Source organism: Hesperophylax consimilis, chromosome 1 (genome assembly GCF_061612785.1).
Source record: "Hesperophylax consimilis isolate HC1 chromosome 1, BYU_Hcon_1.0, whole genome shotgun sequence".
Lineage (NCBI taxonomy): Eukaryota > Metazoa > Arthropoda > Insecta > Trichoptera > Limnephilidae > Hesperophylax > Hesperophylax consimilis.
This window is the reverse complement of record NC_142836.1, coordinates 20,053,086-20,078,473: the sequence shown is the minus strand read 5'-3', so window position 1 is coordinate 20,078,473 and position 25,388 is coordinate 20,053,086. Positions and strand designations below refer to the sequence as shown.

The 25,388-nt window shown below is 33.2% G+C and overlaps 1 protein-coding gene across 2 annotated transcripts in view; it reads left to right on the top strand.

Annotated features, from left to right (window-relative positions):
- Nucleotides 1-25,388, top strand: part of LOC149426418 (pancreatic triacylglycerol lipase-like) — a 60,197-nt gene that overhangs the window by 7,350 nt on the left and 27,459 nt on the right. For both annotated transcript variants that reach the window (XM_089636891.1, XM_089636882.1), the window contains exon 2: nucleotides 3,349-3,438. The gene's annotated coding sequence lies outside the window, so the exon portion shown is untranslated. The remainder of the gene's footprint in view (nucleotides 1-3,348; nucleotides 3,439-25,388) is intronic.

Below are 25,388 nucleotides of genomic sequence, written 5' to 3'. Positions count from 1 at the left end.
AAAAATGTTACCGGACAGCAAAGTGCCTATAACATTTTTTACTCCAAATGTGCTAAGGAATAGCTGGTTAAAGTTTGTCGAGTACGTGCCGATACACCCTGTATACAATGACGAAATGGGAATATATTGGAATTTTTTTGAACACGTGTTCCGACATTGTGATAACACATTTGTGTTTTACCGAAAGTTTACTAGGAAACCCATCGATTCATTCGTTAAAGGCCTGCAATCCCAATTTGAAGAGATTCTTTATAAATTTTATATCAGTCAGTTTTCTCCGTGTAGCCTTAAAAGATGGTATTAAAAAATATGATTAACGTATCTTTATACCAAGGCATGTATGATATATATATTTTTTAAGTTGTTACTTATAATTGCGCAAATAACATAATACTTTCCTCATCATCTAAATTGTAACTTGCCTACTAACTCCATTATAATTCACCTTAAATATTCACGATCGCGATTATACCAATTATAACGCGATTTTCGCATATTTTCCGCAAATTATAAAATTTTATAATTAAGTTTTTACGTTCTCTCCATAGTAAAATAGAACTTTTTATAAAGCAATTATTCGGTTGTGTTGTAAATTTACCAAGCACGAATTTAATATCAATTTTTATTTTTAATAGCCTAATATTATGTTGAATTTACAAGTAGAAGTAATTTCAATGTTTTGCCATTCCGAAGGGATTCTGTCTTTATAAAATGATATTCAGTTACAACAAATATTAAAATGTGCCACTTAAATGAATTGTTATTGTTGATTTTTAAAAGAATATATTACACTAGCTTCGGAATAAAGTTTTGAGGTTGTGAATTCTAGAGAACCTGAAAAACTATGTTTAAGGTGCATGTAATGTGAATAATATGCATGTAAACTATGTTTAAGGTGCATGTAATGTGAATAATATGCATGTAAACTATGTTTAAGGTGCATGTAATGTGAATAATATGCATGTAAACTATGTTTAAGGTGCATGTAATGTGAATAATATGTATGTAAACTATGTTTAAGGTGCATGTAATGTGAATAATATGCATGTAAACTATGTTTAAGGTGCATGTAATGTGAATAATATGCATGTAAACTATGTTTAAGATGCATGTAATGTGAATATATGCATGTAAACTATGTTTAAGGTGCATTTAATGTGAATAATATGCATGTAAACTATGTTTAAGGTGCATTTAATGTGAATAATATACATGTAAACTATGTTTAAGGTGCATGTAATGTGAATAATATGCATGTAAACTTAATTTTTATAAGTTTTTGTTTGACTTGATCGTGCCACACCTTTCTTGGGCGTCCCCCAATTCTAGTGAATACCACATTATTCCTACATACCACAATATTACTATTAAAAAAACTACATTAAATCGACTTTTATTCGACTCCGTATCTAATTACAGTGCAAAGATAATGCGTTAAGTCTTCCTCGGTGTACCCGACTTTTTATACCGTTCACTACTGTATACCACATTGTTATTACTAAAAAAGTAAATTTATAATGTACTTAGTAGGCAAGTTACAATGTGGTATACCGTTCACTACTGTATACCACATTGTTACTACTAAAAAAGTAAATTTATAATGTACTTAGTAGGCAAGTTACAATGTGGTATACCGTTCACTACTGTATACCACATTGTTACTACTAAAAAAGTAAATTTATAATGTAGTTAGTAGGCAAGTTACGATGTGGTATACCGTTCACGACTGTATACCACATTGTTACTACTAAAAAAGTAAATTTATAATGTAGTTAGTAGGCAAGTTACGATGTTGTATACCGTTCACGACTGTATACCACATTGTTACTACTAAAAAAGTAAATTTATAATGTAGTTAGTAGGCAAGTTACGATGTTGTATACCGTTCACGACTGTATACCACATTGTTACTACTAAAAAAAGTAAATTTATAATGTAGTTAGTAGGCAAGTTACGATGTGGTATACCGTTCACGACTGTATACCACATTGTTACTACTAAAAAAGTAAATTTATAATGTACTTAGTAAGCAAGTTACAATGTGGTATACCGTTCACGACTGTATACCACATTGTTACTACTTTTCATTCGACTTCTGTGCAGAGATAATGCATTAAGCCTTCCTCGGGCGTCCCTGACTACCATTCTTCTACCATTGAAACTACTCTCTAAACACTAATAAGAACAAACTCTGAAATTTTCAACGAAATCGTTTCAGTAATTGTTGAGTCTACAGGGAACAAAGAAAAAAATAAACAATCATTTTGATATATGTATATATGTAATACATTCATATTATCGGAGGGTTAGGTAGATATTAAATTGCCTTGGTATGGTTAGATTTAATATCCGTTAAGTTTTAACTTTACCGCATCTTAGAACCAACTAAAGATCAAAATTCACAATTTCAAGGTAAGCCTTGCAAGAATTTCAAATAACTTTTTTCACCGTGGTAAATTTGAAGCTATTGTAATCTGTGACTGGAAAATTTTTCAGCTTACCAAAAAACTTCACTTTATTGTTACTCGTTGGAGAAACCAATAGTGAAACTTTCTTGCCACGCCGCCTGTCAACTGCAATGTCAATTTTAACAATAAAATTGATAAATCAATTATTTGTATTTTTTATCGATCTGATAGATTATTTACACTGTTAATATTCAGATCAATTAGTTTTCTCTTGTGTATAAATGCAAAAAGAACTTGATTTTAACTTAAATATCTAATGAATACAACTATTTAAGTCGGGGGTTAGAGTAAACACGCACAGAATAGGTTTTTAGGGTTTAGTTTGGGTTATTTTATAAATTTATGCGTATTTCCCAACCTTCAAACTTTGATTGACTAAAAATGAAACTTTAATGCATCTTTTACCACCTGCTACCACAGAAATAGTTATTTCTTGTAGTAATTAAGTTGAAACCAGTGACAAGTGATATTTATATATATTTTGCGTAATAAGCATACAGTGGAATTCGAAAAGTTTATCCTAATTATAATTTGATAATGGAACTATAAATTAATCTGTAGGTAGTTAGTTAATCTTAGTAAGCACCGGGTAGGTACCCATTAATTGTAAAGACATTAATGTAACAATGTTTTTCTCTCAATATATAATTTTTTGTGTTATTTATAAAATTATTTTACAAAATTATTATTATGTAAATAAATAATAATTAATAAAAATCATAACAGGCTTGTAGTTTTATCCACAGCCAAGGTCAAAATAAGTAGTTATAGTTTTCTGTTCAATATATATTATTATTAGTAAGCTTTTCCGAGACAGACCAAATGAATTTAGCGAAGCATACGAATCCCATTATTTATGTTAAATGTTTTTGTTTTACAGATTCCTGTTCGGTGGATCCTTAGGATTTGTTGGAACTCACAAATCAACATCGTAACTGGAGCAGGCATACATACTAAATATTTTTATAAGGTTAGTCCACTGCATTATATTATTCTCTTGAATATTTAGTTCGGGGATTGGAAGCCCCTGTTGTACTTTCTAAGAGTGGTATTTAAGTATTGGGATCTCTTCTAGGGAGGTATGAATTGAAATCTGTCGAATATCGTAAACATATTTTATAATTTACAAAACTTCTCATCAATACCATTGTAATGCAGTAACATGACCAAAGTAGACCATTATTTGATTCAGTTTTTTGTGCAATATATGTTATCGCATCGCTAGAATCACAAGAACACGCCATTATTCATAACGCACTTAACCATGAACACCATGCAACTTATTATTTATACAGTGGCTTTGAGTTAGGATGTCGAGCAAACATTGCACATTCCAAAGCTATGTGAAATAACAGAAATTAAAAACGCAACACGTTTTAGTAGGTGTACCTGTAGGCTTACCTGAAAAAAAAACTTTTTGTTCGAATTTTCTTTGTGATTCCGATTTTGATATTCCTAAACATACATTTGCGTTTCTGGAATATCTATGCAACAAATTTTTCTTCACTAAGGGCCGGGCCACACTGAGTGTATCTTGTTCAGCTCATTCTAAGTCGCGTTACGCGTATACATCGCGCTTCATACAAATTTTCCTGCACGGCTACACCATACGTATTATACCAAAACCTCCTAGATCACAAGGCCGGGGCACTGAATCAAATCAGCCTTCTAACTTGTATGGGAACCTTAAAAAAATGTTTTTTCTTTAATTAACTAAAACATTTTAAGATGTTTTAATAAATAAGAATAAATTGAAGAAAAAAAAAATTAAAACGATAATTTTAGTAAAATCCCATACAAGTTAGGAGGCTGCTTTGAATGAGTGTCCCGGCCTTGTGATCTAGGAGGTTTTGATTATACGCCGTTACGCCTAACCCAATAGTGTCTAGAAGTCTCGCATGCATCTGCTGGCCTTTAAATATTCCGCATATTTTCAGCGGCTACAGCTATACTTTAGCTTATTTTGCGTCGCGTATCTTGTGCTGTATGCGGCGCAAGTGTGTTTTGAGCCTATGTACCACTAAAATAAAATATACCTTATATTCACAACGAGTTCTGAAAATGAGAATATATAAAGGGAAACATATTAAAAAACAATAAAACATTTTATTGCATTTTATTACATTTAGAGATAGGCATGGCACAACCAAGTGAAGTCAGTACAAGAGAAGTATCAGATGATAGGTGAATGTGAATAAAAGCAATGTACGTGTGGAAAGAAGAGTTATGTGTCGGTCCATTATCTCTGTTTACCCTTCCATTGAAGTGGCATGATAGTTAATTAGTTAGTTTATTTTCTCATAAATTAATTTGGGTATTATTTGGTACCTTTCAGTTAAATCCATTTCTCATAATTGTTTATTTCACTAAATACCTACCTAAGTATCTGAGAATTCCTCCTCGATCTTTAAATAAAAAAAGATGTTCAAAAACTATAAAAGTATTTCGTAAGATTAAATCACCGATGACGAAACAATGGGATATCAAAGTAGCCATTATTTTGATGATAGACAATGACCGGCGTACATAGATGATGTTAATGTTTCAATGCGCTTGGTATTTAAATAGCCATCGTAAAGCCTTGAGATGTGAACATATCGTAATCACGGTGCATGCGACCTGCTTTAATCACTTTTCTAAATTCGTCAACGTACTTACACAAATTACTAATACTTATATAATTCCATAATGGAATATATTATATAAAGCGCGTTATATTAAATTCATAACAACGATCTAATGACTCAATTTGCAATCCTTTTTTAAGTTTGTTTCTCGTCAGCTAAAAACTGCCTGGGTTCATATTATTTTGACTATAAACAGATTATTATGATGGTTTAACGATAATACATATAAACTTGACCAGTTTCGGAACCACAATTCCTTTATCAGGATTAAATACATATTACCAAATTATGGTCAACATATATGTTTTTTGTTACCGATTAGGCATTCAGGCGAAACAGCTGTCACGCGTAGTAATAATTACACAGCAGAACTTGTTTAAAAATAAACTGTATGTTTTTAATTGAATAATAATATTTATAAATATATTTTAAAGGGAAAACTTTAAAATACATTATTTTTTGAAGTGGGGTGAAGGTGGTAAGTAAAGAGTGGGGGTGTGAGAGTGAAACACATGGTGTGGTGAGAGAGAACATATCTTAACAGATCTAAATGACAGATTTCTGTGGTCATTAATAATATTATATTTTAATTGCTATTTGCAGATTAATTTATAATGCCTCGTTTCATTTTGCTGTTGATATAAAAATTTTTGAACCTTGTGTCTTTCTCAGTACTGTGGTTTTTTGAAATTATTCATTGATAGATTATTTTTAAGTATATTAAATAGAATTCGGAAAAATATTATTATTTAAGTATCTCACATGTTCTCTAATCCTAACATCAATTTCACCAGTTGTTTTCCCAATACAAAACAATAGACATGGATTACAACTACGTTCATGTTATAATATCAGAGTGGATCAATTTATGATTTTGTTTTTATTCATGATATTTATTTTTAATAATGAATGACCACAACGAATTAACTGAAAACAATAGTATAATTATGTATCCACTTAGGAAGAATTTAGAGTAGTATATTGCGTTAGGTTGAGAACTTTTAGATGCCTCTTTGGCTTATGCTTTGGGGATACGGAGTGTAGAGTAATTTTAAAGAAAATGAGTACCTGGCGAAATTGTACTTGGACCTTGAAGTGACCGATAACCCATTAGAATGTATTTCAATACAGTTTTTTGATAAAAAAAAATTCCCTTGAATTTATTTTCCGCACTTGTCACTTGACCCGCGTTAATTACGACTGTCATTCGTCAAGGAATAATTATTGTGATCCCAGGAGAAGTGTATTCGATGTCAAGTGGAAGCAGTAGCCAGGTAAATTGCGTAATCTTATTCCGCTTTATTTTATAATGCGTGCGAAAATTACTTTCTAAGTGCACAGAGTGCAACTCGGTAGAGAAACCTTTCCACAAGTTACTTACTACTCGACTTCGCGGAGTTTTAACAATTGAACATCAAACAATATAACGTCTTATTTTTTTAACTGGTAAATTGGATTGTATCGAGTTCAATGGATATTTAAAGGCTAGTGAAATTGAAATTATATGCAGACGATTTTTATCTTGAGTGGAGACTGATTTTTGAGTACGTAGTTATTACCAGTTTCAATTATTTTAAAATAAATCTATTTCTAAAAAAATTAAAGATAAACTCACAAGATAAGGACCAATGGATAATTGGTCGTTTACCGTTGTCAGGGTAAATGTATAATGAAAATTAAACAATTTAAGAATAGACATACGAGAACAGAAAAATATGGAAAAATAAAAATAAAAACATCTACTTTAATTTCCGTTTTGTTCTCGTTATAGAATGAATGCAAATCTTGGAAATTGAAATTAACCTTTTTTCTGATATCCGATCGAGCTGAATCCGATAGACTTGTAATCGATGACAATACATTCTATTAACTTTTGGTGATAATCACGCATATACACGGAGACATATGCCCATTTGGATTACATTACAACAGGAAATATGCGAAATAAATATCGATCATACTCCTTCCCTGGATTAACTCCATTCCCTGGGGAGGAAGGTTCAATTCTCAGTCAAAAAATATTAATAAATTATCTAATAATAAATTTAGTTTTTAAAAAACTTTGTTTTTTACGGGTTGATTTATTCATTGTTAAATTTCTTATTTTTTTAGACATTTTTAATACATTTGAAAGATCGTTCATAATGAAAATTACGTTGAGACTATACAATGTGCGTTTTCTTCTAGAAAATGCAGACAAAATTGTCTGCGCAAATGTTCGCGTTAGTTTTCAGAGAAACGTACAATTTAACACATAGGTGGGTATCATATAAAGTAAATAAATAAATGATTTCCAAAAGGTTAAAATTTGTTTTTATTTTTGTTCTAAAAATGTTCGCAGTTACTTTTTCGATTTTTGCTTCTTAATAGCTTTATCGAAATAAAATTCCAGCCCTCTACCACTCTGCTATTCATTTGCGTCTTACGTAATTTTGCGTACGGTAGATAAATTTGAATTTAAATTCAAATTTTGATCATGTTGAGCACGTGCACATACTACTAAAAAAAATTATTACGCAATAAAAATTGATTAAAATTCGAATCATTTTTACGACTTTCGAATGGATTATAATCATATAATTGTACAAGATAATAAACTTATTGGTTTGGTAGAAAGTGGGGAATGGAGCGAGATGAGGTAGAGGTGGGTTTGAAAGTACCTGGCCATTCGAATATGCTTACCAAACACGGCTAGAACCATTTCAAGCAACTTAATGTAGTTAAATGATAAGACAAAGTATAAACGATTATCTATCTATAAATTCATAATGTACATCTACAATTCACGTGGCTTTTGTTTCCAGGCCTCTTTAAAACGTAGATACGTTCAAAAAAATACAGCCTTATAGGTAGGTACCTACTAGGAATAACTAGAAAATATAAAGAATGAACAGAGAAAATAATGTATGACGAAACATTTTAATTATTTCATTTGGATAGAGTATAATTATTTAACCTACTTCTAAGAATAAGTATTCGATTAGAAATTCTATAATGATAGACAGACGAAGATTGCCGTAAGATGATACGCACTATGATCACCTGAGGAATTACGTAATGTGTTCCACATTCAATTTTTACTGAAATCAATCTTATTTTAGTAATACGATGATGTTTAAAATTTTCTTACGCGATGTATTATTTATACAATATCTTCCCGGGAAATTGGACCAGATAGTTTAAATTACCTGGACAGTTTAGTTAGAGTCTCGACTGCTCCTCACTGTCCGGAGCCAGTCTTACTGTGACATACCCAATTGGGATATGTTGTGAGACTGAAGTACTGAAGGGACTAGAGACGGGAAGGATATACAGAATACGAAGGTTGGGAAGTACCGGGATATGCAGATATGGTCACCAAACGCGGCTAAAGCTATTTCAAACAATATTAAGGCATTTTATAAATTCTCAAAAGTAACTACTTAGATCATTAAAAGAGCATGAAAACATGCTCGTTTATTAATAAGTCTCCTAATTTGTTAGACTTTTCGATTATTCCTTCATTTGCATAAATTGATACTATATAATTAACAGAGCGCGAGCTGTTTTAACTCGAGCGTTTTGCAGTTCACCTATCTTTAAATTTGTTTGTACGTTCCATTTCCGTCTCAAGATGGTGGCCGTTTTAATGGTTCAGTAAAGATTATTTTTCAAATCTTTGTGTTTATTTGGACTTTCTTATTGATTTTTTTCAATATTATGGTACCTATATAACATAAAAATATGTGAAAAATAATTATCATTGAGTACCATAGAGTGATTTCAGAGGAAATTATGGTTTTAATTTTCTGAATCAGAAAAACTCAAAAATATTATTTTTGGACGCATGTTCCACTATTCACAGAACTACTAGCACCATAATTATATTTACATATTTTATTTTTCTTTTTTAATATGACAGAGCGAGTTTCCTACTTATAACCTCTGTGGGGTTACAGAAACACTAAAAATTCTCGAACAATGCGAGCTGGCCGCATGAAATTACTACAGAATGCAACGTACTTTCTATAATTGGATATGAATGTGAAATATACCATGAAGAACCTAAACGTTGCTTGAAATTGCCCCGTGTTTGGTGATGAGAACTGAATAGCCAGGTGGTTCTGTACCTTCCTACTCGCATCTCTTTCCCTTCTCCATTCCTTTCTGGCTCACAACATACTCAATTGGGTGTGCCGTAATTCCAGTAGCTCATTAAATCGTATTACCATTAAATTATATATTTTGTAAATTAAGTTTGGTTGTGTTGCATTTAATTTTTTTCATTCCCTGAACCGGTCACCTTTCCAAACCCTTACAAATGTTTCTATGATAATAAAAATTATAATTTCTTTATTCTCGAATAACCTCTCCAGTTAATGAAATCCCGAACATCTCATAAACAGTGTAAATACACATTAGTTCCACACAGGAGGCCCTAAATAAAATATGCCTCATGGTCTAAGTTATCTTTGGATTGCTGTGGAGAGGGTATTTTTAAGGAAATAAAGGAAAGGAAGATCTGGAAAGAAAACAGGTATGCGGGGAGGGTAGGAATCTGGGGGTCAGTGTGTCCAGGATTGACGGACGTATTAACCCAGTCGACAGAGTCCTGTTGGAGAGGTCAAAGAGTCTCCCTCAAGCAGTGTCTGCCGATCAGGCCTACCATTCAGTAAGTAGGTGAACAGACGCATCCGCAACCAGGACCTAGACAAACTCGCCCAATGAACCTGGGCACCCTCTGCTAAGTTAACAAACGTAGCGAACCACTTGGGGTGACGTATATTATGACAGACGTTTTGGTTATCCAATAACCATAAAGCCCATACCGCCCCCCAAATGAGAATATGTGAACAAGTAAAAAACATAAATTAAAAAGAATTTAAAAAATTTCAATAAAAAATTCCAGGTATCGTTGTAATGTTACTAGTGCGAAGTTACAACGCAGTATTTCCTCACATATCTGCAAGTAGTACTCCACCACTGGCCAATGGCCACAATATACCGGTAGTGGCGGTCTCTCCGTACTTGTTACATCAGATTGGATCAGCGCACGATCATAAGGGTATTATTTTATGTCATGTGTACTTGGGTACTTTATTATCTACGTACCTGAAGTGATTCATATGGAATCCGGAAAAGCACATGTTTAAGAACTGTTACTGTAATAGCGCATTATCGGATTACTCGGGTACGTCCGTGTTCCGATTCAAGAGTTGGGATTATGATTGCGAAATTTGATGTTGGTAACATAACTATCATGCTGAAAAATTATTGCATAAAATTTTGTTCAAACCTTCCTTCAAATCCTTAAACGGCGAAAATTTAAAATAGATAATTATAAATGCGAAACATTCATTCAGTTCCTTTTTTGTATCTTTTGTTTTGTATATTAAATTGTTGATATTGCCACTATTTCACTGTACTTGGATGTATTATTAATATTATTGGGTATTTGCTATCAATGACAAATCCTATTTAAACCCTTTGTCAGGCATGTAGGTACCACAATACTTTTTTTAAAAAGCCAGTAAGAAAGATCAAATAACCACGACGACTTCACATTTGAAGAAAAAGAACCTTTACTGAACTATTAAAAAGACCACCTTCATGAACAGGAAACGGAACGTACAAACAAATTTACTGACGTGAATTGCAAAACGGTTGAGTTAAAATTTAAAACAGGAGTTCTCTACGCTTAGTCAATAAAGATTGTCTGTTTTTTATACAAATCTACAGTTTCCGAGATCGATGAAATTTATACACTTGACTTTCAAAACAAGGCGAAAGTCGCTTATTGTATGAAATTTCAAATCAGAATTTGATGAAATTTTTTTCAACTTTTTCGAAATAAGAGCAAAAATACCCATGTCTATTGTCTAATATGAATTCTAAAAATACTTCCCATTGATAAAAGAACCAGATGGGAGTGGGGATGGGTATAGGTATGAGAAAGAGGAATATGGAAAAGTTCCTGGTCACCTAACATGGCTAAATTCATTGCAAGTAACGTTTCCATTCTGAATAGTGGTCTTTCACCACGGCGTTACTAAGGATGGGTTGTTTCATAGAATTTGAACAATTCATCAAATTTCAACGTTCGTTTACGAGTTCTGTGAATGTCTAATTTTAGTTCTGTTTTTATATCAATATAGGCCAGTTACTTTACAGAACTGAAATAATAACAGAACTTGAAAAGAACTTTCACAGAACTTGAAAATGAACTTTGAAATTTGAAGAATTGTTCAAATTCTCTGAAACATCTCGTCCTAAGAGTATCTACCACTGCTACCTGTACATATACATATACAACTGCCGAGCTTAACCTCAACTTATGGGAAAGGAACGAAGCAACCGCAAATGGCGCGAAACGCCGCTTGCAATTGCTTCGTTCCTTTACATAATTCGTTGCTCGGCTCGCGTTCTGGTTCGCAAATGTATACGTACCATTAGACGGCTCCAATCTGCGGTCTCTTAAAAATACGTGCTTGGATTCGTGAAGATTAAAAAGTAAGATAAAATAAATTATTTAATTAGTTAGGTACTTGTTTATACGGACATATTTCAAACATCGGAAGGTATCTAAATGTTAACATTTTAATTTAATGAGTACCAACATATTACCGACGGCTAAATACGGCTAAATAACGGACCCAATTATTTATACTGTAGAATGGAGTCGGCTTCTTAACCGGATGTGATACTTTTGATGGCGCCGGAAGTCGGAGAGGAGGCTGTGGCGCCATTAGCCACGCAACCTCCGAACGCAGACGGGCTGCGCCAGGGATTACATTTCTTGGAATAATTGGCGTAATACAACCGTGAAAATATTAAGTTGTCGATCGTAATTAATGTGTAAAGACGTAAATAATATTGACACTACTCTCACCATTTCATTTTTGTTTGCTCCTAGCAGAGGAGAAATGTTTTTTTTGTTAGTTAATCCCCTTACATGTTGTAATTGTTTGGGGCCTTGGGGTTTAGGCCCCAAGACTAATAAATGCGGCGTTGAGATGTGTTCGAATACTACCTATTTCTCGAGCCAACATTTCGGTCCATCATCGGTGTAGCGTAACACATGTTGCTTTAAAACTTTTGCTTGTTGCTTGTGTTATCTACAATAATTAACTAACCTTCACGCTTTTCACGTTATTTTCTCTACTATTTATCTTGTTATGACTCTCCTCAATTACACTCGGCGTCACAAAAATCGCACATCTTCGAAAAAAATATATTTGGTTGATACCGCATCTCTTATAAGCTATGCAAAACAAACTTAAAGTTTACACTAAAATCTTTGACCAAATGTTGAAAGAGATGTAATTTCAATAAAATATTTTATATAACAGTTTGAATATTTCTTAAATCGTTATCTTTTTTAACCGCGTATTACAGAATTCGAAGATGAAACGAACATGTTGCAAAATCATTTATATTTATTATTACATTTTCAGGTAAGAAGAAATGACTGTGTAAACAGTATCCAGTATTGTGAAAAATAATTTTCTTTCGTCATAAAATAACTTGTCAATCGTATTGACTCGAAACGCAATCATGATAATTATTGGCTTTTTCCGTATTTAAAAATATTTTCATAATGTTGACTGAAAGCGTATTAATATCCTGTAAGGAAATTGTTAATTCACAATACGTATTTATATTGGCATTATAATGCGAATAATGTAATTTCTATGTAAATGGGACTAAATAAAATTATTTCAACATAAAAACATAATAATAATAATAATGAAGAAAGACAAATACTGGTTACGTTTAACCTAACAATATTTGAATTCTATCTACTCAAAAAACAATAAAACGCGTGCACTGATTTTTTTTCATGTTTATTTAAAAAATAAAGTTCCATAATTTACAAAAAATACAGTAATTATTTCACCTATTTTTATACGTAAGATGTACCACCAAAATAAAGCTAAGCTTGTGTGTATGGGGGATGTGTCATTTTGTTTGTTATTTTTTTTTGTGATGGACGACATAGCCCCTCGTCATCTGAGTAAGAACCAGAACACTCGCCTTTCCTCAGATTAATAAAGTAGCAAGAATTCAGGGTACTCTCATATAAATATTTACCCAGTTTCGCGTGAGCTTCACAAAAGGGTTATCGTCAATTTATTTAATTTATTTGAACTCGAATAATTTATCTGTTGAAGATATTTGAAAATGTTTACTTAATTTTCCCTAATCAAGAGTCTCAACTGCCCCCAGCCGTCTGGTGCCAGTAAGACTATGACATCCAGGGGTAGAGGAAGGTGGAGAAGACCTTGGGGAAGTACCAGATCTGGTTACCAAACACGTTTAAAGTAATTTCAAACAACGTTTCAATCCTGAATGGTGGTCTTACACCAGGGCGTACTGAATTTTAAATGATTAAATTGAGAAGTAATACAAATTATTAAAATTTGCGCACGCTGGGATTGAAACCCGTGACCTCCGGATTGCTAATCGAGAGCCTAGTCTTATATTATCTATTGTTCTGTGTAATGGCGTCTAAAAAAGTATGTTTCTCATTTTCTTATTTAATAAACCAAAACCAAAATTTCCTCAGAAATCACAAGATTAAGTACAAATACCTATCTACTTAATTATTGACGATAAATATTTTACGTAACTTTTTTTTATTTCAAATAAGTAAATACAATTTGTCCAAAGAAATGTCACGATGTCAATGGCCATCAATGGCAGTTGAAGGAAATACTATCTATAAATATATTTCTTAATAATATTAAGTGTCAAATGGTCGATTTAAAACTGGAAGTAACTGTTATACTCGTACTATATTGTATAAATATCATATTTGCATGCATCATAATATACGACTGTGAAACGAACAGCGCTAAATCCAGCTGCTTTAATACGTGTTGCAATGGTGGCAGCATGCAAGTCAAGGAAACTCGATATATTGAATATTGTATTGTGATTATGCAATGTCCCCGATTAGGACGAAAGCCTTGCACCGAGTTAGAAATTATACATTATATTCTCTATAACTACTTAATATCACTTGTAGTACAGGTATACGGGTAGAAATTGCCACATGGTGCGCTGTACCACTCTTAGATTGCAATATAAGTGCTAAGGATGTTGCCATATTTTTTTTTCTCAAACTAAGGCAGTCGGTAACGAATCGACAAAAACCGTATGCTGTAAGGACGCGAAAAATGTTGCGCCATGTATGTTGCATGGTCACTGTACACGGCAGATAAGATACTTAGCTTTTGGTAGCTTGCAGCTCAGTAAACTTTCAATATTGCAGATTTCTATTGTCGGTATTGCAGACAGATGATTGATGCCGAATGACAGATGCTAAATAACGGTTGCGCATAAAAAAACATCAACAAAAAAAACCATGTCAACAAGTCACCAAGTGGACGAGGCTGTCGGATTTTTTGTGATATTATTAATGTGCCCAAATTATATTTTTAAATTATTTTTAACTAAAATAATTGTTATTGATAAAAATGACAATTAGAAGTCGATTATGTGATATCAGCGATGACGCAATAAATATCGATCTACCCGTTGCAGGCCTAATACAAATATATGGATCGGTGGGCTCTCGATATACCGCAATCGGTTTTTACCGATTCTCTACCGACCCGTGGGACGACTGCCTGAAACAACATTTCAGGCCAATGTTGCTAAATAATAAAAAAATCTACAAATTAATAGTAATAAATAGCTGCCAACCCGACGAGTGGCTTTTCGGCATTTGCAGTAGATTTTTATTTTACGAGTAGATACATGTGATGTTACTCATTTTCCAATTTATAAATATTTACGAGTTGGGATGCTGAAAATTTTGCGAAATGTATGCCACTAAATCCCGACATGCTGCAAATTTGTTTTTGTTTTTAAATTAGACTAGTTTGTATTTTTTGTTGTATGAACTCCACACAGACTCTCAAATAAAAAAATTTAAATAGAAAAGAAAGAAAAATATTCAGTCGCATCTAGGAATTGAACCCAGGTCCTCTTCCTTGCCGGGGAAGTGCTCAGACCATTGAGCTAATTTGACCATATCATCTGTACTTCGACTGAAAAGTACCAACATTATTTTTTAAATATTACCTATTAAATATTGCAAAGATTATTACTATTGTATTATTTATAATTTGATTTCGGTATTATGATTAATGATTTTTAAAACGCCCCAAGTACACACACACTTTACATAGCAACACGATAAAATACATTTAACTGCCTCCCAGACGAAATTAAAAATCAAAAAAGTGTAGGTACATTTAAAAGAAAATTGTTCAGTTTTATGCTCAATCAACAAAACAATGAAAGTGAATGACATCGTTGTGTAATATATTTATGTGTAATGTATTAGTTATTTCTAGTTAAAGAAGTTAAAATGTAATTTTCTTTTATCTAGAATAAAAATAAATTAAATAATACGGAAAATACAAGTGACAGTTGCGAATTTTTTAAATATTTTTCGCATGTACATACTGTATAAATGGTATACCTACCTGTAGGTAATACCCACCTACTTATAAAAATATTAAGCATTTTTTGTAAAAACTCCAAGACCCGACAATTAATAAATCTAAAAAGTAATTTATGAAATGTAACCCATCCTCTGTGATTTTTTATCTCATTCTGAAGGTACTCAATATCGTGATATAATATAAATAACGGGTAACCGATGTACGTATCTATAAAATGCATAAACTTGTATTTCCACGTGGTTACTTACATGGTACGGGTTATAAATACCGCTTTATGTGGAAATTATATAATTATGCAAACCGGCTGTAAACCCTTTGCCCGCTTATTTTATTTGGCAACATAAATTATATGAATATACCTAATTATTTTTTTGTTATCAATTCATTCTAAGCTTCACCAACATCTATGTGGGTGGATACAGAATATTATTACTTTTGATAAAAACATTTTATTTTTCATGAAAATATTTTTTGTAAAAAATTATACATGTCAAGGTTTTGTAAACAAAAGCTTTTAAATTGACCCACTTGCTACTCGTGACAAGAAAAAGAATCACATTTTACTTATCCAAATATTGAAGTAACCTTCAATAAACACAGGTTGTTTTTTTGTTAAGTGGTTCAAAGTTCGAAAATACTTTATACATATATCCGAGTAAGTATTGAGCACCTCATGTTTTCAATACTTATACTATGCTAATGTAAAGTAGATTAACATTTTTAATTACTTGATTATTGGTAAAGCATAAAATTATTCCAATATCCGTAACACTCTTAACAGTCATTTGTTTTTTTGATTTTTTAATATTAACTCCACACAGGAGGCCCTGAGGAAAATAATTTCTCTTATAGCCTTTGTCATCTTTGGGGATGCTGTGTGTAGGGTCTTTCTTAAGGAAAGGAAGAAGAGGAAGTTCTCGGAAGGTAAAAGATATGCGGGTTTGGTATGAATCTAGAGATCAGAGTGTTCATGAGTGACGGACATATGAAGGCGATGGGTCGAGATACCAGTTGGAGAAGTCAGAGGGTCTCCCCAAACCAACATCTCCCGATCTGGCAAGCTACGAAGCTAGTGGGCAGGCGCATCCTGAACACACCTCAAACGTAGCGAACCACTTGGGGTGAACTATGGCAGAAGTGTTGGATATCCAATAAATGGTTACCGGGGCAACGGTACCCAAACCCTCCTCCCAAAGTATTGGACTGGACTGAAACTCAATTGGACAATAAAAAAAATTGTATGTTATCCATAGTTGGCAAACATTTTTTCGTGAACATTTAAGATGGTCACAAGATTAATAGTAATCTAATCACTTAGGAATTTTTGTTTATTATTATTTAATCGTCATCGTTTATTAATTTCGCAAATGTCTGGATACTATCCCATCCTTATTGTATATTTAAGATGTATTTTTCCGATATTGTGTTTGAGTAATTAATTTCATTTTGAACAAATATTTCGATTGCACAGAAGGAAATATAATAATTGCTTCATTCCATGAGCCCTTATCCTTACACACTTTGAGTTACCATCAAAGTAATCTTATAAAATATTTAAATATACGGCAACAACGCAGTAAAGCGGAATTTTTTTTTTAATTTTGTATTCATTGTCAAACCAATATTTTTTTGCATACCTAAAATGATTTAAAAAATTTACAAATAAAACTTGAAACATGATCCTGGAAAATATGCAATATATCACTCCACGCCACTGCTATCATTACTGGCACCCATTAGAAAAACTATCTAGTATGGTCGAACAGTCTAAGATTAAATGCAGTGGAAACATACTTCCGCCTTGTGATTTAACCATACTGCATTAGGTACGTAAGTTTAACTTAGAAAATGCATTGATTTTCAACATGAAATGAATCGACGGGTTTTTATAACTCTGAGAAAATTTCTTTATGTTTTTTTAGGTTCAGAAAACTATTCATCATGTACAGTTTTGTTATCCCATCAACACTTACCTACAAGATATAATAGATAGGTATTTAATGTATCAGGTATGTACTGTATCGTTTTAGGATAAAGCCAAAAAAATCAGCAATTTAGAACATTTTATGGGCAATGCCAACCGCAAGGACAAAAGCTTTCCAATAGCAGTAGAAATTATTTCTCTGAAGAGTATATGTGGTGAACTATATTTTACCAAATTACAAATTAATTGATTTAAAAAATAACTAATTATGTGGGAACGTGCACTGATAAATTAATAGCACGACGTGCTATGTAGGAGATATATATAATTTGATTAATATTATCTTCATAGACACTCACGTCATCATTATTATTGGGCCTTCTCCTTTGAATAAAATACTTCTCTTTGAAATGCACGGAGTTTATAATGAGTATTCTTTTCTTAAATTTATTTCGCTCCACCGACGATGATCCATTGTATGATTGATTTGCAGCGAAGTGTAAATTGCCTTTCAATTATTGGAAAATATAAAAATACGCGGATCGTTAACTGTAATAATGATGTGCTTGATGATCATTTGTTATCATAACACATAACAGGTAAATTTTCAACACAGTGCAGGTACGCAGGGAACTTCTGGCGGTGATCCATCACAAAATTATTGTTTGTTAGCCAATAAAATTAGTTCTGATATCAGTCCAAGAGATTCGGGTAAAATAATCATATTGTCATTTTATCTCTGGGACATACCGTCTATCTGTGTTTTGGTACATTAAAATGCTTCTATGAGGCAACACTTTTTAATGACGCGCAACAGTGGAAAAATGACTTCTCCCAAACTCAGGATGATTGACACATAACCGAACACCTTTTTATAAAACCAAATAAAACGCATAGAAAACAAAGGCACTGAAGATATTCATTGCCTTTATCGTGGTTATCCATTTTATACATAAATCAAAAAGAAGATATTCTTGTTCATAGCGCTATATGTTATATTGTCCATCTGCCATATAATAAAACTTTTTTATCAATTTAACTATTTAGTGCTTCGTGATTTCTCCGTCAGCTAGCTCTTGATGGTCGGATGGAATACTTATTTGTTGTTATTTCAAAAATAATTTATTGTAAAACGCTTGATGGGTCCTGTAAAGAATGTCCCTTGGCTTCTGGCGAGTGTCAGTCATGAAGGTTGTTCATTCAATACGTAACTCCATATCAATTTAATATATTCGTGTCCTTTATTGCAATGCTCACGCATTCGTGGTAGCCTGGGTGTCACTGACATAAACAGTAAGCTAGAGGAACGACAGTTAAGATGGTATGGGCACATAAGACGGAGACCACCAGACCACACTGTGAAGCAGGCAATGTCTATAGAGCTTCAAAGACAGTCATCCAGAGGTAGACCAAAGAACTCCTGGATGACCCAATGCTCCAAAATCCTACAAAGAAACGGCCTAGATGAAAGCGACACTCAGAACCGAAGAAGCTATAACCTGAGAACGAGAAGAGCCGACCCCAACAGCCTACCTAGGCAATGAGTTGGGATAGTGCTAGGAAGAAGAAGATATTCGTGTCCTTTATTGTTAGTTCGTGCTAACGTTTCTTGAGCGATTTGTGTTTACGAAAATTTGACACTTCTCATCATTTTGTTTACATGACCACTTTGAGCACATTCTTTACGAAATTACTTATTTTACTTACGCATATAAATATTGCCGCATATTGCCCGCACATGGTCATTTGGTTTCAATGACAAATGTTTCGAAAAACATATAGGTATTTGTTTTAATAACTATACAAATTAGAAACGTCCTTTCGTGCACTACAATTCCTTTGTCAAATATTATTCTGCGGAGAAAGTTGTTACTATGATGACGAGCGCCTTACATCGTCGTGGTACACTCGCGCAAGGTGTAAATCCTTTGGTACTCACTTGACGAACACAGAGTCAGAGATACTCCTACGACAGTCGAACACTTCCTCAATAAAATATAGAACCCACCCAGGTCCGGCCCGGTGCGGGCGCAATTGGAGCAATCCAGCGCCGAATTTCCAAGGCACCTAACACCTAACAGTCCTAACACACCGCCCTTGGGATTATTTTTCATAAAAACGGCGGTACACAAAAAAAATATATTTATTACAGTGACACCTAAGCATTGACAAGAGGCGTAAAAATTTTATTCGCGCCAAGCGCCGTTTGGTTCAGGGCCGACCCTGAGCTGACCGCTCCATACTCCTTTATTTGAACATCATATAACTATTGCTTGATACCCATATATTAGCAGAATCAAAATAAATCGACAGTAGAAGACAGTCGACTACTGACTGCGTATTCCTGATAACTATTTCTCCATAACATCACTTTGTCGTGACATTCGTTGTGGTGTATGCACCTTTTGCGCATGTGCTATTTCTATGTACATATACAGTCAAATAAATACGTGGGAACTTTTGAAGTATACAATACACAACTATGTGCGTAAAATTACGTGCACACAAAATATTCAAATGGTACTTTCGCATTCCCGCGAATAATAATCATTGGTTACGTCAGTTTTAATTTGTCTCTCGATATCGCCGCGTGTAACTAGTTATCTTATTGTTAATGGCTTACCAAACATTTGGTATAAAGGTCATGGTTTTGGGTAGACGCGTTGATCAAGACCTACATTTATGATAACATAATGTATTACGTGCGAATACCGTTTGGCCTTAGAATGGACGTAATGATTTATTATCTAATATGTTACCAAGCAAGGGTTCCTGAATGTTCTGCGGACAAAGGAATCATTTTTAAAGAAATACTTTAAATGGTCAAACGTTTCGGCGTGCAGTATTTTGGAAGATGTTGAACACGTAACTACAACCCAGCGTGGCAATTATCTTCCTTCGCATATGGTTTTTCATTTCCAGTCCACCTCTTCCTCGATTTGCGGTTTGGTCGCTCTTGGACAATAGACACCTGCATGATTATGACTTTCGCTGTCCTGTCACAGGGCATTCTTTCCATACCGCCAGTTCATAGCAGTCTACGAGACCCATCTACAGAATCTTACAATGATTTCATATTCAGTTAGATTCTTGAGTTCATGGTTCATGAACTCGAGAAAAATAAATATTTTGGGTTAGACACATACGATCGTCTTATTTATTATACTACACTATTGATCAAAATAATTAATGGTTTTATTATGTATTACATCGGTGTAAGTCGCACAATTATTGCTGCAAATGGAGTCGATACGTTTTAAGAATCCTTCACTTTAACTTCCCACATGTCCGTGACTAGTCAAAAATTGGTCGGTAATTCTCGTTGATTGGCAACCACTTTCTCCACAGCAGACTACCCCCTCCACCCCCGTCTACTCTTCTTATCCTCCCCTCGCACTCTCTTCCACTTGCCAGGTCTACAACAGGCTGAGGCAAATAATAATGTATGTAATGCATCGTACGGAAAATTACATATCTAACATAGGTAGTAATTATTATATGTAACTATGCAGTAACAACACATAAGATGCTGGAGATATACCAAAATTACCATTGATATAACAATGCCGAAGTTGCCAATCGTATTATTTCCTTATTTTACGCCCGGTCAGTTCTTAAAGTTACTTTACTTTAATTTACAATTGAAAACAATATATTTTTTACTTTGCCAATCAATAATAGAATGTGGAATTATTGCTTGGGGAGGAGCAATAAACTCGGCTATCAATTACATAGAAATCGCACAGTAAACGATCTTAAAGGAAAGGTAGATTATATTTTTATATTATAAAATGAAGGCCTCAGCACGGGTAAGCCACCCAGTGAGGCCAACATTACTGGATAATTTTGACATTTTAAAAATATTTTACCAAATTTAAAAAAATAAAAAGACATAGTGCACGGAATGATTCTATAATCTCCTTGATAACAGTCCATTGAAAGCCTAGTCCATCATTAAAATGTGCCTCAACAAAATTTAGAAAGTTCAAACAAATCCTTCTTTAGGATCAGCCCCTTCAGCAATTTACACAATTTAGTATACTTTCCTATTGTATTTTGTCTCAACAATTTACCATCAGATGGGAACCTTATTGTCCTGGCGTTTACAAAATTATCATGAAATAAGTTTGCGTATTGGAAAATAAAATAAAAATATGAAATAAAATGAATGCTTTGCAGAATATAAAGCATTAATGCTTATCTTGAAAAGCATTCTAATTGCTTCTAAATTGTTGTTTTATATTTCATATATTATGCAACCCATTGAAATCAAATATTTCCTTAACAACGTTACCAAGGTAGAATCACTGACGTAGTCTACCTGTGTCAGAAAATTACCTTAATATATGTACCTACATCATAAATCTTTTTCATTCTTACCGACTGTCATTATCGTACCGTTTTCCTCTACCACACCTCCAGTACCAAGTACGACAATGCGATTGTGAAACAGAATAAAAAGAGAGTACATTAGAGTTATGACACACGTAAATAATTTGACAAATGTGTATGAAAACATTTTTTGGTGAATACGTCGTTAAAAAATGCATTATACAATTATACGTGGCGACGGGATCTTGAAGCGAAACAATGAAGTAGGCAAAAGAGGTACGACGTAGCAGTGATATAGTTATAATTTATTAAGGTTAGGCGTTTTAATTTTTTCTCAACACACCTATAAAGAAAAAATCTAGTAGCGTGTATATGAAAAATATGGTGTCTATTCGTGGTAAACGTGAAATATATCGGGCTTGGTGGCCCCGCCCTGAACTGATCGCAAACCTCGCCTGCGTGCAGTGACTTCTACTAGATGTGCAGACATCTTTCATTTCCACATGTAGTCACTTCTACTAGATGTGCAGACGTATTTCATTTCTACGTACAGTCACTTCTACTAGATGTGCAGACATCTTTCATTTCTACGTGCAGTCACTTCTACTAGATGTGCAGACATCTTTCATTTCTACGTGCAGTCACTTCTACTAGATGTGCAGACATCTTTCATGTAGGTGCAAAATCATAATAAATACAGAAGACTCGACCTCTTAAATTTGTCGTAAGTAGTAAATTCAAAACACGAAATTAATACAAAAAAATTGCTTCTTCGTAATTCAGGCCAAATGTGCTCTAATCATTGTATTTACAAGTAATACAAAATATTTTATCATTCTAGGTGGTATTTCGGACTTAATTTAAGATTGTATCATGTATTTCCAGAATTAAGTACTAACTTCCAAACAAAGATACGCACACTGAATACTTGAGATGAGGTGAAAACAAAAAAAAATATCTAGAAACGAAAATGAGGTTATAAAACTAAACCTTAGGCGGATAATCTCAGGTCCAGCCAATCAGGATAGCGGAATTTTTTACTACTAGAAGCATAGACAAAAGAAACCATAGACATGCTGATAAGGGTGAGGGGAACAATCCAAATTGCTAGGAGAGGGGAAGTGGCGTAGGCGTCACCCTTTCAATGACAGGTCAATAAATGAATCTGACGTTTACAGGCAACTCGCATTCGACTACCACCAGTAAGACTTAGAACTAGACGTTAGAAAATAAAATCGGCTTACGATGTACTAGTCCTTTTTGCAATAGCTCGCGAATTGCTAACATCAGTAATAAACGTTATTGCATGTTCAAAATAAAGCTCGTCGAAATGATATTCAGATGTTATTGTTTTGGCATGTATACTGTTTCTTATGACTATGACTAGAAGTAATAAACAATGCATAATTATTAATTATCTTTACCACAGTGGTAGATATTCTCAAAATCGCCCAGTTAGACCATTAATCAGAAACGACTGTGTTTAAAATGGCTTTGACCATGCTATCCCCTATCCTTTATCACTTATCCCCTATCCTTTAACCTAACCCAACCTTCTTATCCCCATCTCCTTCACCTCCTCATTTCCCAAACATGCAATAGTTCCGTTGGCTGGAAATCTATAGCCGTAATTGTAAAAAAAAAAATAGCCATCAAACATAATAATTTCGGTTGTCGGTGCATGCGTGAAGGTATGTGAAATATTCCTGCGTAGTGAGTAACATTATTCACATAAAATGTACTTTTAATTATTTTAAAATTAGAACTGATAATAGTATAAAAATCATAGCAGACGAGAGATAAATTAGGTACCAAAAATATTTTATTTATGACTGAGCGTAGCGAAGTCCTGTTTCAACTCGACCACTTTGCATTTCGTTTGTCTGCAAATTTGTTGGTATGTTCCGGGTCCAGTCAATCTTGTCAAAATGGTAGCCGTGTTTGATAGTATTTTTTATTCCGCCAGAGCGCTCTCATGCGCTCTCATGCCCTCTAGTGCCTAATTCAAATAAAGCATTCTTATTTCTAATATTTCTTACTACTACTGGTAGTAATAAGTTTAATATTACTTATTGTTTTTGTGTTTAATTCGTAGAACTCCATTTAATTTTTTTATAAATTTAATTTAGATTAAATTTGATAATATTATTATTAAGTTCTGCAAGTGTTTTAGTTTTTTATTATTGTGACAGCTGTTTCGGCTTACAAGGCCATTTTCAAACTGTGGTTAGTCCACATTGAGACGACGTTTTTATACTATTTCAAATGTAAATTTTGAAGGTGCATACATTGATTTATTACTGGTTACACCGATGACATGATCTATTGTTGGTTAAACCAATCTATGTTTTCCCCTCAGTAAATGGTAATGGGTTCTTAATTATTTACTAATGACTTTATTGCTATGAATTATTTGGGTGCATTATACTGCTTGGGTTTTGTGAAAATACTAAGAAGTGGTGAGTAAATTATTTTCCGTACTTTATTAATTAGTGTTAAATTTGGGTCATTCGTTCGTTTATTGATTTCTAATTGTTCAAGTAAATTTAATCTAATGCCCTTTTTTTCTATATGCAATGGTTTAGGACCCTTGTTGTTAAGTGGGGTATGATTATTCACCAAGAGATGTTCTGCGAATTTTGAGGATGTGTTTTTATTATTATAACATCGTATATGTTCTTGGAATCTAGTTGAGAATGCCCTCCCCGTTTGTCCGATGTAAGTGGCGTTACAATCGGCGTGGTCACATTTTAATTCATATATGCCACTGTTATTGAGTATAGGGATTTTACTTTTAGAGTTTTTAAGGCTTGTTCCTAAATTATTGTTTGTTCGAAAAGCTATATTTAAACCACATTTTTTAATTTCTTTTGCAATTTTTTCAGATATTGGGCCGAGGAATTCGAGACATGCAAATTTTTCTATATTTTTGTTATTTACCGGATATATTAAATTGATTTTATTTTTATATTTCTTATTTTTTATTATTTTTTCAATGTTATTTGCCTCATAGCCGTTATTAATCGCGATCGTTTTTATCGTTTCCTTTTCTTTTACATAAGCTTTATTGTCTAAGGGAATGTTAATGAGTCTATGTACCATTGAATGGTACGCTGATAATTTATGAGACCAAGGATGATTTGAATTTGAATTTATTGTTGTATCTGTAAAAGTTGGTTTTCTAAATATTTCAAACGTATGTTTATTATTACTTTTACCAATTGTCAGATCTAAAAAGTTTATTTTACCTTCAATCTCATGTTCAACTGTGAAGCAGATTTTATTATTAACGGTGTTGGCCCAATTAGTAAAGATATCTAACTGTCGGTTGGTACCATTCCAACATATAAGGATGTCGTCTACGTATCGGACATAATATACTATATGTTTAGCTAAGGGAGATTTAAGAATTATATTTTCAATATAATCCATAAATATCTCCGCTAGAAGTGGACTTAATGGTGACCCCATGGGGAGACCATCATGTTGTTGGTAATATATATCATTGAAAAGGAAATAATTTGTATCTACGCAGATTTTTATGAGCTAGAATAACTCTTTTCTTATTACCGGATTGATATTG